Raw genomic sequence first — 18,599 nt, forward strand, 5'->3', positions numbered from 1 at the left:
CAACGTCTTTCGTAATTTCACGCAATTTCCGGCTTGACGAAGAGCTACGCGTCCTAATATATAGTAACGAATTATTGCGATATATTGATAGCTCAACGGGAAACAATTAGGCAACAAAAACTTGAAAGAACGACTGAACGGAAACTTTTTAAAGACATTAAAGATAAAAATCGTAGAAGCGATCGCGGTACGGTGACGTGTTCCTGGTAGGTTTAGATTCTCCCATAGTCCCTCTATGATAGATACTAGTAGTGTAGATATCACTAATTTTGCATGGCAATAACTTGAGCGAATAGGCTGTATTAAATGCATTTTAGCTGCCGTGTTTCCTGTTTATTCGAGATACTACCGTATTACCCCGGGCACGCACCCAGGGGCCTGAACATACAAAATCGGGAAAAATTGGGGGTGGGCGCTTACCCGAGGACCACCCCAAAAAAGATTTTAAAAAGTACTTATTTCTTGATTTATGCGAGGTTTCAATAAACGTGATCACTCGTGAGAACTGTGGGAACACTAAAACACAGGGTCGAATTTCAAGAATAAAACTTGCTTTATGTCAGCGAATGAAGTTGTATTACTCACTGAAATTGGCTACAAAGTATTCAAGGTATTGTAATCACTGCACGGTTACTTTCTTAGTAACCGTGATCAGTGCAAGTCGAAACGGCCGGGAAAAACTACCACTTGTAATCCAAGATGGCGATGACCTCATTAGCATAATTTTGTTCACGCACGTATTAATACATCGCATCGTAATTACTGAAGAATAGCAGACAGTGTTATGAAACAAATAAACCTTTTATTACTGATGTGAAATGTTTACAAACTATTGTGAATACATAAACATATCCAAATGGCGATACATAAAAAACAGACTGAAAATAAACTCTGGTCGACCTCATTAACATGATTTATTCATGCACCCACACAATTGCAACAAGTTCCCACCGTCAGCATGCCTCATTATGGTTATCATAATGGACTTGAGGTCGGCAAAATGTTTTTTCTTCAACGACAGAAAAATAATCCACATGACCGTAATGCCATAGCTGTGATGAAGGATGGAAAGAAAGTAGCAAGTATACGACGTGATGGCTCAAAAGTGCTAGCTCCCGTTCACAGTCAGCTGGCATCGGTGTCGCTGGGTGTAGATGATAAAGGGAAGTTGTGCAACCAAATTTGCCGAATTCACAGTTTTTCGCCAATAAAAAAATAACTAAGGCAAAAACTCACGGGTTTTCAGCATTTTTGTAATAAAGAAATTATTCTCTATCAATACTCCCAAAACAGGAACATTTCTACTAACTGTTGTGTTTTTTCGACGTTTTTTGAAAAACCTGCGATTAGGCTGCGAAAGTAGAACATTCCGGAGGGGGTGAAACGGAAGAGCCAAACTTAACGCGTAAAAATAGAACGCGTTTTTTGACCTCTACGTGGCCAAGCAATGGCTGGACACGGATACGTTTGCGGTCGTTGCCAAAAAGCCCCGCGTCCATCGCCTGGCGATGCTCTTTCGTTATGGATTCAGTCAGCGAAGTGCTACGTTTTGAAACCAAAGCTAAGTGCTTCAAACCACTCACCAAAGTATGGATTATTGCAATATTGGATTCATCGCGAATGAAGAGAAAGCGGAACGTGTGCGCCAACATGCTGCGTGGTTCATCTTACGTCGTTAAGTTCCAATGTGTTTTTACGTAAAAACACAAACAAAACGGCCCTTTTCATGGCCACCACACACTCCAAAAAGAGAACTACCGTAACAAACACACTATTTAAATAAATCAAACGCGTTCGTTTTTGACAAATAAAACTTTATTGTTGACCCCATTCTTGGCTAAAAATCACCCTGGGCGTTTAACCGAGGATGTCCCCAACATGTAACTTTTGTGAAAACAGGGGGGTGGGCGCTTGCCTTGGGAGGGGCGCGTGCCCGGGGTAATAGGTAGTACCTAAATCATAATACCAGTCATTGACTTTTCTACCTCCATGCTCAGGCTCGCAACTGTTTCTTTTTTCTCCTAGCTCAACAGCATTGAGCCATGTAAAGAAAAAAACACAAGCACGGTACTAAAATCGTTTTCAGTCACTAATTATTCGAGGGCACTGTTCCGTTCGGCTCTGATAGAACTGAATCGAACTCTGGCAGATCTCGGCTCTCGTTCGGTTCCGGACCGTATGAACGCATTGGAGATAATCTCCCGTTAATCCGTGGGAGGAGCAGTAGTTCGGCTCCGATAGAATGCTGCCGTGTGAACATAGCAAGTGCCTTGGTTGTTTACCTTCATTATATCAACCAAGCGATGATGTGAATTATACTTTCCTCCTACATTACTATGTTGGAAGGTCAATGGTGTATATTTACAGGGAACTATCTACCTAGATAAGAGGGTTAAATAACGAAGACTATCGTTTGGTGTCATTACCTAAATGGTTGTTAAGTTGAAAAGAGGATTACTGAAACGCTTGCTGTGATTATTAATTTGTAGAAAGTGATATAATTGTCTGCTAAGCCAGCCAATCTCCAATTACCTCTCACATTCCTCTCCCCAATATAGTCAGAGAAGCTTTTCTTCATGTTACTTCAGGATTTTATGACCATGTTTTTTGAAATTTCAAAAGAACTTAAGAAAGTATAAAAAGGTTATGTGTGTATGTAGTCCTTGGACGTGTTGGCATATTTATTGTTTATTGTTACATGACTGTTATTTCCGATTATTGACAATGAATTATTTTAACGCAATGCGTTTACGGTCGCCAACAGGTCACGACGTTCATACTCTTTTCATGATAGTCTCAAAGTGAACGATTAAGTTAAAACATGTCCAATAACCAGATACATAACTTGACGATCACATTTTTGGATTTTCGAAAGCTGCTACTCAAAGAAATATGGATTACTTCAGTATTGCAACATCGGGGTTCATCCTGAATAAATGACAGAATAGACAGGATGCAGACCACGTAGTGTGCGTTCGCCATGCACTCTGAAATTAACGCGAGTTTTCTCATAAAAGCTGGCCAACATGAATGTCTATGTGTACAATGGCGTACACGAGTGTGATCAGATACTAAAACATCATAGCTTTGAAATATCCGGATGTTAAATACGTTCGTTCGTTATTTACCCTCTCCGTGAATGGCCTCCATGGGGTTTATTTGTGAGCATTTCAAATGCCTCTCCAAGCTCCAGTTATTATTAAAACAAAATTAAACCACTGCAATTTTATTTCAAATACAGTTTAGAATATACACAACTATAAATTAAAGGTTCGCTTTAAACTTAATTCTCGCTGTTTGTTTTACCTGTAGTTTTTCAATGACCCCTGTACTCATCATGATGACTTGGTTTGTGTACTGTCTATGAGAAATCATAAAAAGCAGAATCTTGATATAGGATTAAAGAGGACGTCTTAAATATAGAAAAATTGCTTTGATTGAACAATACAAATTTTGTTTGATTTGATAAATATACACTATGATATTGTACTATAAAGTGGGTCCAGTGTTCTAGTTTTTCATTTTTCGTGGTGATCATAGCAAACAATTTCTTTCATATATTACAAAGATGAGGCGTAACTTTAGGATAAAAAGATATCTACGTGGTGTCATCATTACGCACACAGTCATCTAAACTACTCTGCTATTGTATATCTAATCCCTTCTGTAAATGAATCTTGCCTGTAGCCTTAGTACCAAGCTGGTGATGGTCGGCACATCTAAGGATTCCACGTGCTCTATGATAGAATCGGGATAGTTTTTCCAATCCGCCAGTACCGAATTAAATAACATATATGTCTTCTAACTGTCGCTTTTGATATTTTTCCGCTAGATTTGATAATTTTATTCAAAGGAGGTTCAGATTTGCGTGTATTTGAATAAATCGTGTGCCAATTAGTCGAAATATAAAATCATCTGACGTTGAAGAGAAATTATACACCTCCGTAGAGCACGTTTTCGCTGAGATAACAACAGGAATTTCTCTCGGCTACGGCTAATGATATGATAGCATAACTGCGTTCTGCTTAAATTCAAATACAAGCATACTGTTTGACAATCTGTAGATGCAACAAACAAATGCATCATGGGTACACCGAATACGAGACTGCAATATTTGAACAACATTAAATATCCCGTCCGACGGCGCATTTTACGTATACAACTAATACCTTTACAAGTCAATGTTATTTCGGGTGGGTCTGTGTAACCTAAATCGCCGTAATATTGTACTATGCCACTTTATCTACCTAGAAATGAGAAAACAAGTAGTAAACTGAATCGGTGGGCAATGTTCAGTTTTGATATTTAAAACGACCACGTTACTGAGTTTATTACGGAATACGCTCTTGCACAAGGTGTCATATAACAAATGTCATAGATCTAAGGTAGAGCGCTTCTCAATAGTTAAAATATACTTAAATATGATATAGAGTGAAAATCATAGATACTGTCTTACAATGTACATGTTGACACCAAGAAATAATGTAAAAAAATCAGATTATTTGTAGTGAGTTGTTAATGGCAGAATCGGTTTCATGGTTGTATATGGATTTTGCTGTGACCAGGTTTGTAATGCTGTTGATTGCACGTTTGCAATCCACTTTGCATAACTTGCATGGCTTTTTAATTTTGCATGTTGAAGGAAACTAAATCTGTCATGGACGAAAGGCACAATTAAATTGGTCTTGATAGACACTTAATTTAACTCATGGTTAATGACACGTAGCACTTGACGTCATCATTTGTATTTGTATGGCTTGGAAATCGTAGAAGAATGATGGCCCAACTTCAATCTGCTGTGATGTATTCAATTAATATCAACGCATGTGCTTTCTGATTTATGTCGTTATATTACACATAATGACAAATGACAGACGGAAATGAGCTATGTATTATCTAAGGCAAGGCTAATTATATGATGCGTTCTTGCTGGGAAATATATAGAGGTTGTTCGCTGTTATATCAGATACTCGAAACAAAATCAACATGTATAGCTTAATTTGTCGCCGGTAATGTTCATGAATATATGTGTATATTTGAATGCGGAAGTTGAATTCACGATCATTTTAGAAATATACGCATACTCATTGGAATCGCCTGATTAAATATAACATAACAACGTCCGTTCGAAGGTATTGCCTAGGGAAAGTGCGCTAAACCAGTAAAAGATTTCCAAAAAGCGTTTTACTGAATTCGTTTTAGTAAACTAACACGAAGATCTTGCTTTTAAGCTCTTAATCTGTCCAGTGTTAAATATTCTCAGATTTCTCAGTGTTTTGTAAATTTGAATATTTACATTAGGGAAAGGAATCGCCTGACGTTGCCATCAAACGATCTAAAGTCACCAAATCACCATCGCGCAATATCCATTGAAATCATTGTTTTTTCTACAGAGTGACCCACGCAAGATTGAAGACATAACATTTATCTCTTGATTTAGAGTTGCTCACTGATATATTTTGACCCGAATTAAAACATAACATAGCTGTCTAACACTGGTCTGTTGAAATCAAATACCACAAATCTGCACAGCTAAAACAATTGAAAACCACACTGATATCATACTTGCTCTAAAGATAACGTGGTTCTCTTTCAGCGTGTAGGCATTAGTTTCACATACGTAAAATATTGTGAAGCCTCTCGTGGTTTTTAAAATTGTATACCCGCCTGCTATTGATGGAGCCGCAATAAATGCTCGTTATATCCCTGATATATTTTTCGAACTCGCTCATATAGAGCTAATGATGTATATCATCGAATTATTATCAGACCGTGACATATTGATGATCTATTCTGGGTTAATTGTCTTGTTTTATCCGCTTATTCCCGGATTATGGTTCATCTCGTGTATCTTTTTCCTTTGCAATTTGCAATTTTCATTATTTTTTTAAGCCAAGCTTATTATCATAGTCTCAGAATAGAGACGAGTTATTGAAAATTTTGGCTGGTGGTAAATCAATTGAAAGGTGAAGTAAAGTGAATAGAATAAAAACACCAACGCATACGCATACGAAAATCCTCCAGTTCTTGCAGTAACGTGATGTGATTGATCTGCAGTTACTGTACTGCTTTGCATCCCTTAATCAAGTGTAAGCAGCTGTTTTTTTTAGAACGATTACAACGGTCTAGTACTAATACGGAAAGTGGTTCTGATTGGTTTGATTCTGTTCGGCAACAGAGACGATCGATTTTGAAACAAAATTATATACATATATTGTAATATAATTTATTAATATTAATGTTATTACAAAATATAATTCTTTACTTTAAACGCCTAACTGAGTTACTCCTTTCAGTTTACAAAAGGAAATTGTTGGAGGTATCTGGCATCACTATACAGTATTATTTTGAATAAAATGACTGACGCATACAATACTACATTTCCAGCTATGAAACGTCTTCTCGTTGGTGTCTCGTAGGTACACATGTTATAACACGCATTTAGTAAGAATGTTCAGCGACTACAGTTTACCACCTGTGGCGAAATCCAGTGACATTTATCATATATCAAATATATTATTGCCGTTCTTTCTCAAGCACATTAACCTTGCCCAAATATTTATTAAAATTAAAATCATAGATTCTCATTACATATATTAACAAGAAAGCTGTTGCTTACTTGCATACAATTGTAGGTACCATTAAAGGTACTGGATGATGGCTTACACAATTGATGTGTTTCAGCTATATATTTTACAATTATCTCGGGTCTCATTCATTATTTTATTATCGTCCCACTGTGCTGTTCTCAAATGGTACACTACTCAATTGCATAGATTCGCCGACAAGGGAGTTTGTTTTATAGTGTAGGTGTTTTCTCAACACAATACATCATTTACCTTCCTGAAAAATGTGATACATTCTAAGATGAGCAACTTCTGCAAATGTCAAATAGAGTTTATATAATACTCGTACCAGGAGTGTCCCCTAATATTTACATAGTTTATGTGTCAAAAGAAACCTGTATTTTTTTGAGTATAAGTTTGGTTCACAAAATTTCCCGAAAAATGTGACTGTTTGTACTTGTATGCCTGATACTTGGAAGCAAATTATGTTTATTCACGTCGTATTTTGAAAGTTTGACGGTTTGAATGACAAATATTGTTAAATTTGTGATCGCATGTCAATCGATGATCAATACTTGTTTCCAATAATTCAGGGCATTTTATAAACATACATATGAGGCTGCCCAACATTTGCCAAACTAAGTTGTCTTAATGAAATTTCAGATTATTTGTTTTTTATTGCTCATTTACATATAACTTTCAACGATTTTTCAACATTACAAAAATAATATGAGAAATCGACACTAATTTCACATACTAAACGGTTTTCCAACAGAGACGAGAAAATGACCATCGATCCCCTGTTTTTTGGCAACACACATAAAAAAGCGCGTTCATCTAAAAAGATGTGTATATGCGATTTTATAAAGAAATACAACATATATTTTGTAATCATTCATTTCCGAAATGTCAATTTTAACCACATATAGCATATTTTTTAAAATGTCTTTGAATTTCGTAGATCACTAAATTTTCTAAAGTGAATTACACGTTCTTGGTTTTCTCATCTTGTAAACGGAACCTGGAATTCATATAATTAATGAAAAGAAAAACACATGATAGAATACGGTTGAACACATGCCAGCTAAATGGCGAAGGATGAGGAATTCACGAATCAATTCAACTGCTGTGCCAATCAAGGGAAGTCCCCCCGCAGTTGTTCAGGTATCTCAATTTTGACTCATCACGATTCACGATACATTACAAAGAATTGCTGACAGATTGTGGTTAAACCCATAATAACGAACGAGGAATTAACGTGCACTTATCGGTTCTATACTAATCCCAATCTGACACATCCACATTTCATTGTATTTATTCTTGTGAATGTTTTCTTCATTTGTAGTCTGTTTTGTTATTTTGTGAACTACGTCTTGTAAATTTTACTATACGACTTTTGTTCAATGATATATTGCTGAGTATGTTATTTCACATTTTCTGCTGCGAATACAACACAAAAAACACATACATACGAATCTCCCTCGACTCCTTGCTGATTAGCTTGTCAATATAGGGTACATGTAATCAAATCATGTTTTTTATTCAATCTCGATATTCTATGGAACATAATCTGTGGTTTTGAAATTGAAATTTACCATTGATATTTCGATACCCTACGAAATATGAACGCTTATACATGTATACGAGATATTGTCATGGAAACCATGGACTTTTTTCTACGACGTTGTACGCTTTTTTTTTTGGATCCGACACATACATTTGAGTTTAATTATGTAGATTGAAACATGTATCAGAGACCAAGCGCATACAACATGTAAACATTGCCTCGGTAAATGGGCAATCCTTGTTAGTGAGCAAAGATATTGAAATGAAAACCCGTACAACCCGTATATTTTGTTTGATTACCCTGTCTACAATCGCTCACATATATCATGTAGACCAATATCAGCAAGCCATAAGAGCTGTGTGGTCATCAACATGTGTAGTATCTATATACAGTTTTCTCAATAAGACATAAAATATAAACAAATACGCACTGTCTTTTTTTATACATAATTGCATAACTACTACGGTATAACTATACAATGTAATGTAGATTATATGCAATGTAATGTAGATTCTATGCAATGTATTTTTTTGATTTTTAATTGATTATTACAAATCAGTACATGTACATTTCTTTCATTTAGTTTAACATGTGGTAATGCCAATACGTGATTTGGATAAACAATAAACAATTTTCTCGATTTCTTTTATGTAAAATAATATCTTATTCACCTTTACATAAATGAATCGTGTTAATGGTAAGATTTGATGTTATGATATATATATTTGGCCCTAACAAACCACATAATGAAAAGTTTACATCCTTATTCCACGTTTGATTGGAAGACATCTTGTCTAAAACAACTGTGTTATTGACTTATATGTCTAGTTGATCTACAATATAGCATGATCAAAGCGAAAAAAGTAAAAATAGAAAAAAAGAATAATAAGAATAATAAGAATTTAATGCACTGCGGAGATGATTAAAACAATTGTTACTATTTGTGGTTGTAATTGTTTCCATGATTGAATCTAAATGAGAAGCTTGAATTTAATTAAATCAACAAGACCACTAAATACATACCGAACAGTGACGTGAAACTAGTTTCCCCAATATCGAACAGTATCACGTACGACGGATGTCTATTCATGTAGATTGCGCAGAAGGGATTGTTAATTTCACTAAATGAATGCAACGTGAATCATTTCATGTAATGTTCAAATACTCTTCCTAACGGTTATGACAATAATCCGATTTATCTTAATTGCGTGCCATTCTTCTGTGTGTTAGCGAAGTACACATTTGTTTACGACGATGAAATTAGTTTTTACAGGTGATATTGGAGTCATGTTGCACTTTCGATTGAAATTCGCCAATCGGTACACTAGATGTATATCTTTATAGCTAATAAAATAAATCCATCATAAGATCAGTGATAAGTTCATTTTTAAATTATAATGTTCATGTGTGTATACCGACGTATACATAACAATGCTACATCCATCTAGTCATTGTAAATTTCCTTTCATTGAAAGCTATTTTGAGCATTGCGTTTGGAATATCTTATTTACTCTATAAGACAATTTTTGTGGAAGAATATGTACTGTTAGCTCACATCGTACTTAACTTGAACCTCATTAATGAAATGATATATTTGAATGCTATCACTAACACGCAAAGCATGTCATGTTCTCTGTTACGTAACACGGCAACTAACCCCGTCCATATTTCACATGTTGCGTCCTGTTACCGAAATCCTAGTTAATAGGTTCATTTTTTCAGATAAATGCATTTAGTTGAACTTTTTGGTAGCAGGAGTAACTGCCACAACAGCTTGTCAAGTACAATAACATTATTTGGGTTTGTTATCATAGATACGTTACACCACAAATTATGATTTAACTCTTCAAACGCCAAACTCAACTATGTCTTCATTTCAAAAATTAAACCCACATCAAACTGTATGTCCTTTTCATCAATTTAAATATGATCAAGATCTATGTCAGTATTAAATACATATGAAAATTGGGAAAATAATGGTGTTTTAAGGGTCAATGTTACGAGCACAATACAATATTAGAACTAACTTGTTATTATAGTTAATTCGGCAAATTGCTTGTATCAATTTATGTCACATTCGCGTATAACATGAAGCACACTTTTTATCGGGACATACTTTTAAAATTTTGAAATAAGTTTTTATATAGCAATATGTAACGACTATACGTCATATGCAAATTTGAAATTATAATGATGAAAATGCTCGAGGCATCGAGACAGATTAGTTAAAATGCCATGACTACTTGTCACGACTCAGAACTACTATACCTGCATCGGTAATTTGCATATCATTAAGTGACGTCAGCGATGGGCCGTGTGTGCAATTTTGTGCTAATCCACAGGGGGTATTTATTCGTCTTCCGATTCTTGCGAATTAGACAGATTCTCACATTAAAGTAAGTAACGCGGCATCTATCAAATCATTGTATGGATCAACCGAAGGATGGATCTACCTGGAAGCATACTCCATGGGATTTGTCTGCATTGTAGATATAATCTTTTTTTTTAAATGTTCACTTAAACATACATACTATATACAATTTAGAAACTGCGAGATAATTAAAACACAGTGTATCTTTCTTCAGCTGTGTTAATTAATCTTTAGTAGTAACGACATGATCAATTATTCAACAAACTACGTGTTATACACTGTGGTGTATAAGTACTAAGGCACTGATTTCAGTAGGCTCTAAATGGCACAAGACAATCCACCTTGGCGCCAGGGCTCAAGACGCGAGAGAAATTATCGTAAATGGGCTTTTAGAACTCATTTCAGGGATGACTTGCTATTGGATTAGGAGAAACTACGATGGGAATTCTTAAAATTACGTTTGCGAATTAAATCAATGGGTAAGTCATCGGGGGTTTTCAGTTCAACACATTTGTTACGCGAGTCGTGCCGCCATCCTCGTCTACTGACAATATGGCTAGTATACGTTTGACTGGGTTTGCCACCAAATCAGAACTACTACGTACTATTGTCAGGGAGGGAGGGAAGTCTTGCCTGTAGAAAAAAAGGGGGAACGCTTATGATTGTTTCACATACTTTAAGACACATTTTAAAAGAACACATACATACGAATCTCCCTCCACCCTGATTAGCTTGCCAATATAGTGTACATGTAATCAATTCTTATTCTGTTTTTATTCAATCTCGATATTCTATGAAACATAATCTGTGGTTGTGAAATTGAAATTTACTATTGATATTTCGGTGACACATTTTAATTACTCTAACGGAAAACGCTATAGGACTCTCAGTTAGATTTTAGTGTTTAGTTAAATAATGGAGATGCTCAGCAGTGTATGTGTTTAGTAATATGAACCACACATTTATTTGTAGAGGGGTGGATTCCAAATAGATTCACTAGAGACAAATATACCAACTTAGATGTGAATCTTCGTTCAAATTTGTTTATTGAAAGTACCATATATAAGCAACAGTTCGGTTTTTAAGGATACAGACAATGACGTAATTAAGTGGAATCCGCAATGAATTCGAAAACATATGTGAACCAACCCGAAGTGATACATAGGCTTGGGTTTCCACATGATAGTACACAATTTTGCGTTAATAATTTATGCAATATTGGTTTAAAATTAATGTTGGAGGGGATACTTTTACAGTGCAGTCAGGCTGTTCATAGTTACAGCAATGTAAATTAAAACAGAAATTTCGAAATTTTGTGGTGATAATCGCAATTATATTGAGTGAACAACCGCCATCCACAATCCAAATCGGTAATGCAGGCGCATATATTGGATTTTTCTGGCTAGTTCCATTCTTTGAAATCAACACCTGGAATTGAATTATAGATCTCATTTGCAAATGGGCGCTGAGATCTCGATGACAACGAGAAAGCCACGAGACTTGTTTTTTATTTTTGTAATTGTTTAGCCCGCTTACTAGACAAAGTGTTCCATTCAGTGTAATCATCAACCTGCTAACCTAATTATTCGGAACAGTGGACGCGATGTGAGAAGAATAACACATTATTGAGAGGAAAGGAGATCTCGCAGCCACGCAGCGAATACTGTATATTGTCTAATATTCATTAATGTTGATGTTTTGTGTTACCAGATAAAGTATTTCAATAATATCGAGAGAGTGAGTCGTTATATTCCGTCGTGGGCGTTATAATTCATTTATTATAAATGTAGTTAAATAATATATTATAATCTCTATATGCACGAATGACTTCATATGGAATTAAAGCGTGTTTGTCATCCCTTGACGATGCAGTACTGAATGCGGCTATGCCCCGAAGTAAGAACCTGGTTACAGGGAGATTTGCGATAGCTGCGTCATTATTAGTGTGGTTCGTCATAGTCTGATAACCGGGTTACACTTGTACCAATCTACCAATCATAGCGCGCCGTTTTATCAATTTTGCAGGGCATGGTATTATAAAACTCAGTAATAAAAAAAACGCGTGAGGTTGACGTGTTTTAAAAGATGCTGTGTATTACCGTGAACCTGCGTGTTTAATGCACATGTAAGTACATCATTCATCTAGGTCGCGCCCTCTAGTGACGGCGCGCCTCTGTGACGCAAAGGGTGCAATTTACTGGAAAGGAAATTTATTATAAAAAGAAGAAAATATACTTGGTTCGGGTCACTTTTGAATCGTTCATACCTGATTATTACAGTTAACATTATGACGTGAAAGTATGCTAATCGGCCATTATACAATTAAAATTCAAGTCCCTGGTCGTTCGAGGTATAGTGCCCAATGTTCAGTGATAAACAGGGCACGAACGGGAATGTTAACATAAATGATTCGACTCGACTACGTCCCGATCATTTCTTTGCCACATTCAAGAAGTATCCCCAGGTGGCTTTGTGCGTAAAGTTGGAATTGTACGGATATTGGTTTGTCATTCACTTAGCCAGCTGAATTTTACAACCTCCTAATAAACTACCGATGAAGTAGTTCAACGCTCAGCGAATATGTAGGTTTGACAAATAAGATTCGAATATGGTACAATACACAACATGAGGAGAAGAGTATACATAATGAACAGTGTTCTATATGAAACATAAAATGCATTGTTTTTGCTTCTAATGTTATACAACGCTTGCGACTACAAGAACAGTATCATAGCTGGAAACAGAACATATTGTTATATCAAGACTACAGTCACCAAGTGAATTATTTCAAGCTCTGGCCTTATGCGGCTAACTAAATTAATTTTTATTATAGTGATTTAAATTCGATGCATATGATGGGTGAATATTTAAAAATGTTCCGTTTGTTGACATGCCTACATAACGACCATAGAACTTATTATTGTAACAGCTGCGACACTGAGTTACTTCGCCATATATCTCAGTCAGTGATTTATGTTCTTTATATACTCAGATAAAGTCAAACTGCGACGACAAGACACGATTGTGCGTTCTACCCATTATATCATCGAGCATAAATTATTATTCGCAATATTGTTCCAATAATACGTACATGGCAGAGGCGACACGCTGGCACGAATCACACTTAATTGTTTATGGTCTACGCTATCACCGGTACTTTATGAGGTAGCAATTTTGTTTGTATGGAAAATTGACAATCTCGTCATAATCCTAACGGACATATAGTTATCGGGAACCATATATCTATTATTACCTATTAATAGTTTTTAGAAACTATTTTTACTTAATCACATTGATTGTTGTAAACGTGTTGATTTCAAGGTGAATCAAGTAGCCGCATTCCATTCCATTACCATTCGCATTCTTTGCTTCATGAAAACAAATTGAAGACAAACTATTTTTACACGTGTTCGTTAATACCGATATCGACGTAAATGTACGAATCTAAAACAATTCGTTTTTTGTGTGTGGCATATTTACACATCCGTTTCATAGCAAGTTAAACACTGAAATATACGTGAACAGTTGCATATTTTGTCAGGTATCTCGACCAACAACTACTTTAAAATCATCTTTGCAAAAATCCCACTGAGCATTAGGCAACACTATTATCTGAATCCTGTGATACGTTTGGGAAAACTGAAAATGTACACTCATCTACATAGCATAATTCAACAATTTATTAAATTAATGAGAGTATATTGAAAACCGGATATAAACAGTACACAGGGGTATGGTCGTGTATATATGATACCTCTGAGAATAAATGTCATAAACGACTGGAAGTGTTTACCACGCGTTGTGATATGCTAATTCCCCCCCCCCAAGGGATGTCTTATACCCTCTCTTGCTGTTCATAATTTCCTACTATCGCAAAACGACTTATGTCGTTATATTTTATCTTCATAATATACACTTGGGACATATGTAACCATCAGTTTCTTCAGTATATAAAAGTATTCAATAATCTATTTGACCACAAAATAATTTGAAGAAATTCATGCTATTATATTTAACATATAACTAGTCGATTAATTGTTTGCTACATATATTCAGAACTGATTCGTGCGTTGTATTTCTGATTAATTTATATCAACAACAAATGCGAGCACTATAACGAATGCAAAACTCCCTCCGCAAAACTATATATATCTCATTGTTATGAATACTGACCTTAAATTATTGAACACTGGTCTGTGTTCCAAATGTTACTAATGGTCACGGTGTTTTGAGTGAGTGTTCATCATAGGAGCAGGTGTGGGTGGTTGAGTGCACTCTCTCTATTTTACACGAATATAAAACAGCATCTGGTATTTCAAGCAAATCGCTTTATGTAACTGGTTGTCCTATGTTTTAATTTGGACACTATCTAACAAAATGACATTTACTGTATAGAAATCCAACGCCATGGAAAACAACCGATGTGGTTATGTGAAAAATAATTACATCAAGAGAAAAGGGATTATTGAAACAACATACTGCGATTAATTGTACTACATTCATCGACGACTCAGAATAGTCAATATTACAGGCACTGTTTATCGATCGCATCAGCTATGAGTAAGCCGATTACGTCCTGGTTACATAAACGATCACCGGTTAAGGCAACGTTCATTTTAACCACAGTGCACCACGTAATAATCCTATGAAAAGCGGAACGCAATGTACCTCCACAATAGAAATAGAACGGAGGGCAGTTTTCGAGATTAGAAGTTTTGAAAATATTCAATCATGGGAAGGGAAGTAAATATTAATCCAAATATCGGAATCCAATTCGCGTCAGCTGCGCACGTGTACTGTGTCTTCATTACAAACAATTCACTATAGACTTTAAAAAGAATACCATATGTTTAGAAGGTCTATGTATTGACAATGTGTTATATCGTAGTACTCACTTTATTGACTTGCGGATATTGAGGTAGTAATATATTGCTGTCTCGTAAAAGAACACAATTTACGTCTACTTTAATAGTGATTTTTTCTTTAGGTCGTATTTATAAAAATGAAATAAAATTGACTTTTAAATCATCAAATTACTCTGTCACTGTATGGAATGATTGTCTGCTAAGGTAACAGTGAACTCCAAATGTAGTTGTTTCGAAGGCGCAATAAAAGCTACACTGAATAGTCGGTGTTGCACACTTGCGACGGATTACAAATTCAGCAAATGGGACTGTTAAGTATCACTCTCATTCATTGAAACGCCTGTCTTACTAAATCAGCTGATGTGTTGTTTAGCGTTATCGGGAAACTGTTTTCGTCATTTGAATACTGATATTTTGCCATTAAGTGCACGGTTTCCTAAGCTTGCACGCTTCCACAGAATATCAATACAAAGTACTCTAAACGTGCGATCAAGGTGTGAATAGGCCATGTATGCTATAATTACTAATGCGATGTGCAAACATATAATTTTCAAACGATATAAACAGGCAATGTAGTCAACCTGCACGTACCTTGATCACAAGAACCAATCTATTATATCTACGCGAGTGGGTTGTCCTTCAATCGGAAAATCGGCCACTCTAAGACGTCGCGAAACAAGCGTTTATACAGCAGCAACGTCACCCGCAGCACTCAATGAGATAGAAGAGGACGAGTACGGGAGTGCTCAGGTCTAACATTAGATTGAAAAGGCTGGTGCATGCGCAGAAACAAGAAGGACAAAAAAGTCATGCATGAACAAATTAGTAAATGTTTGAGGTTGAGTCGCAATACTAGCTACAGTAATGTGCATAGTAACATAAGCATTAATAGAGAACCCATTTTAAGTTAACAAAAGTCACTGAAGCAGACGCTAAACGCTAGTAAACTCATTGCATTTTCTATATTTTTACCCACGCGACATGTCATGAACCCTGGGGATGCATTGTAATACTTCACTGCTGTGTGCGTGTATTATCTCCACTCCCAACCGCATATTGAAACACTACGCGTACGTGTTGTATTTTTCCAATTGTACTTACTCAATGCCCTTACGTTGTTGATTAACTCAAAACTAATTATTTTGAACTCGTATTCCAGTTAACTATTATCAATGGTATATGCGCTAGCACATGTGCGTATTTATAAAACAAAACAAAAACGCACGAGTAACATTCGATTCTTAACGTGATGACCCATACGATACAAACGCATTTTGCATTATGAACGTATTTATTTATCATTAAAAGAACTCTAAAATTTATTTCGCAACTCCCCGAACAGTGAAAACTATACATGATGATTTCTCTCGTTTTGGGGAATCTTAAATCATGATCTTATACAGACACAGATTAGGCACAGTAGAGTAATACTCTATCCCTAGATAAAGTAATGACGTCACGCAATGTTTAAATGCGACTACAGGTATAATATACCGTGCATTAAGAATGGCAGTTGAGAATACGTTTTTAAGCTATTTTTTACTATAACTTAATGAATCAAATATTAAAATTGTAAATATAAACATGGTAGCTATTGTAGTAGTATGGGAATAATATGTACCAGTAATTAAATGTTACCTTCACTTTTGAAATGTACCAAGGGATTAACGAGATTGGAAACACGATTTTTTGTAATCATCTCTATTCAATATTAGATTGTACAATTGTTCCGCATAACAAGAAACATCATCTTACATGTATTTCAATGTGTTATATATTTATCGTTGCCGAACCTTTGGTTTCACACTACGAACGTGTACAGGAACCTACACACACTCCAATAAATTGGTATTTGCGTTTACTTTCTCAGGGGAGCTATGTGATTGGTGCGCAGCGAGACGAGATGTGTTCACCTTTTCCGAACCAACTGGTGGAACAGACATCTGCGAAATTGTGTATTTTTGATCAAAAACACCATAACAGTTGACATTCTGATATATTTTGAATATATGGCAAAACAAATCCAACAAAACAAATAAGTGTGTGAAATATAGCGGGGGAGCTGCGGGTCTCACAGAGAAGAGAAATTCTCACAGAGAGTTTGCATGATAACAGGAAGTCAGTTTAGAGATGGAGATTTGAATTGATTCTTAAATCCAGTGTTGTCCGTCTTCTATATCCCAGTTTAGAAAACTAAGAAGTGGAAGGAAGTAAGCCTGGTGTGGTCAACTGATGAGAAAAGCCGTCTCACCAATTGACACGTGACTGATGTAAATGTTATGCTCATAGATGATATAATAAATATTCTAAGCATGGTAGTGCCAACACTTTCATTGATTTTTCTGTAAATGGGTTTTTGCAAGTACAAGAACCGAATCAAACGTAGTGAAAATGTGAAATGTATAGCCTGACGTCAGACTGCCACACTGGCCAGCATTTCTAAGAGTTGATGAAAACAAAGTAGACAGCTCAGCTTACAGCAACACATTCTGAATAATAGCAATTGGAACTACTCAAGGACAAGATAAAAAGTGTAATGTAATCTGGACGTCACGAGCAGCATAATGCCATGTAGTCACGAAGAAACAGATACCTGGCTTCATCGTCACGTGGCTACTGCCATGTACACTCAAATTGAATTATGAATTGTATATGGACTGGGACTATCAATGTATATCAGTACATAGAATATCACTGTTTATAGGTATATCCAGGGCACTTCCTATATTCCATGCCTTAACACACATACTGCACGGGATTGGTGGAATATAATATTCCAGCATTGGAATTATTATTTTAAGCACCAACAGAGCAGGCATTGGAAGAAAGGTTTCATACAGTGAGTTGTGGTTCTGATGTCGAACCAGCACGTGTATGACCGTAAATGAAGCTAAAAAGGAATTATTCATAAAGAAAGAAAGATCCATTGATGTCATACCGCCTACACCTGTAGCACTGAATCAACAAGTTAAGTGGGCAGCATGCCAAGGTGGACGGGAATGGTGCCGGGTCTAGTACTACTATGTCCGGATGAATGGGACTGGAAACCATGTGGTCAACATTACTAAAAGCTCCAAAATCGAAAACATACAAATGAATAATACAATTGGTAAGTCTAGGGGACCGTCACGCTAGTTTAAATCCAAAAGTATTCCAAACTGTTATTAAACACAAAAACGTGGTATATTAGAACCTCGTTGAGTAATACAATGACATCATTATTGAGACAT

The sequence above is a fragment of the Saccoglossus kowalevskii genome, chromosome 19 (genome assembly GCF_978046115.1).
Source record: "Saccoglossus kowalevskii chromosome 19, keSacKowa6.1, whole genome shotgun sequence".
NCBI classification, from domain to species: domain Eukaryota; kingdom Metazoa; phylum Hemichordata; class Enteropneusta; family Harrimaniidae; genus Saccoglossus; species Saccoglossus kowalevskii.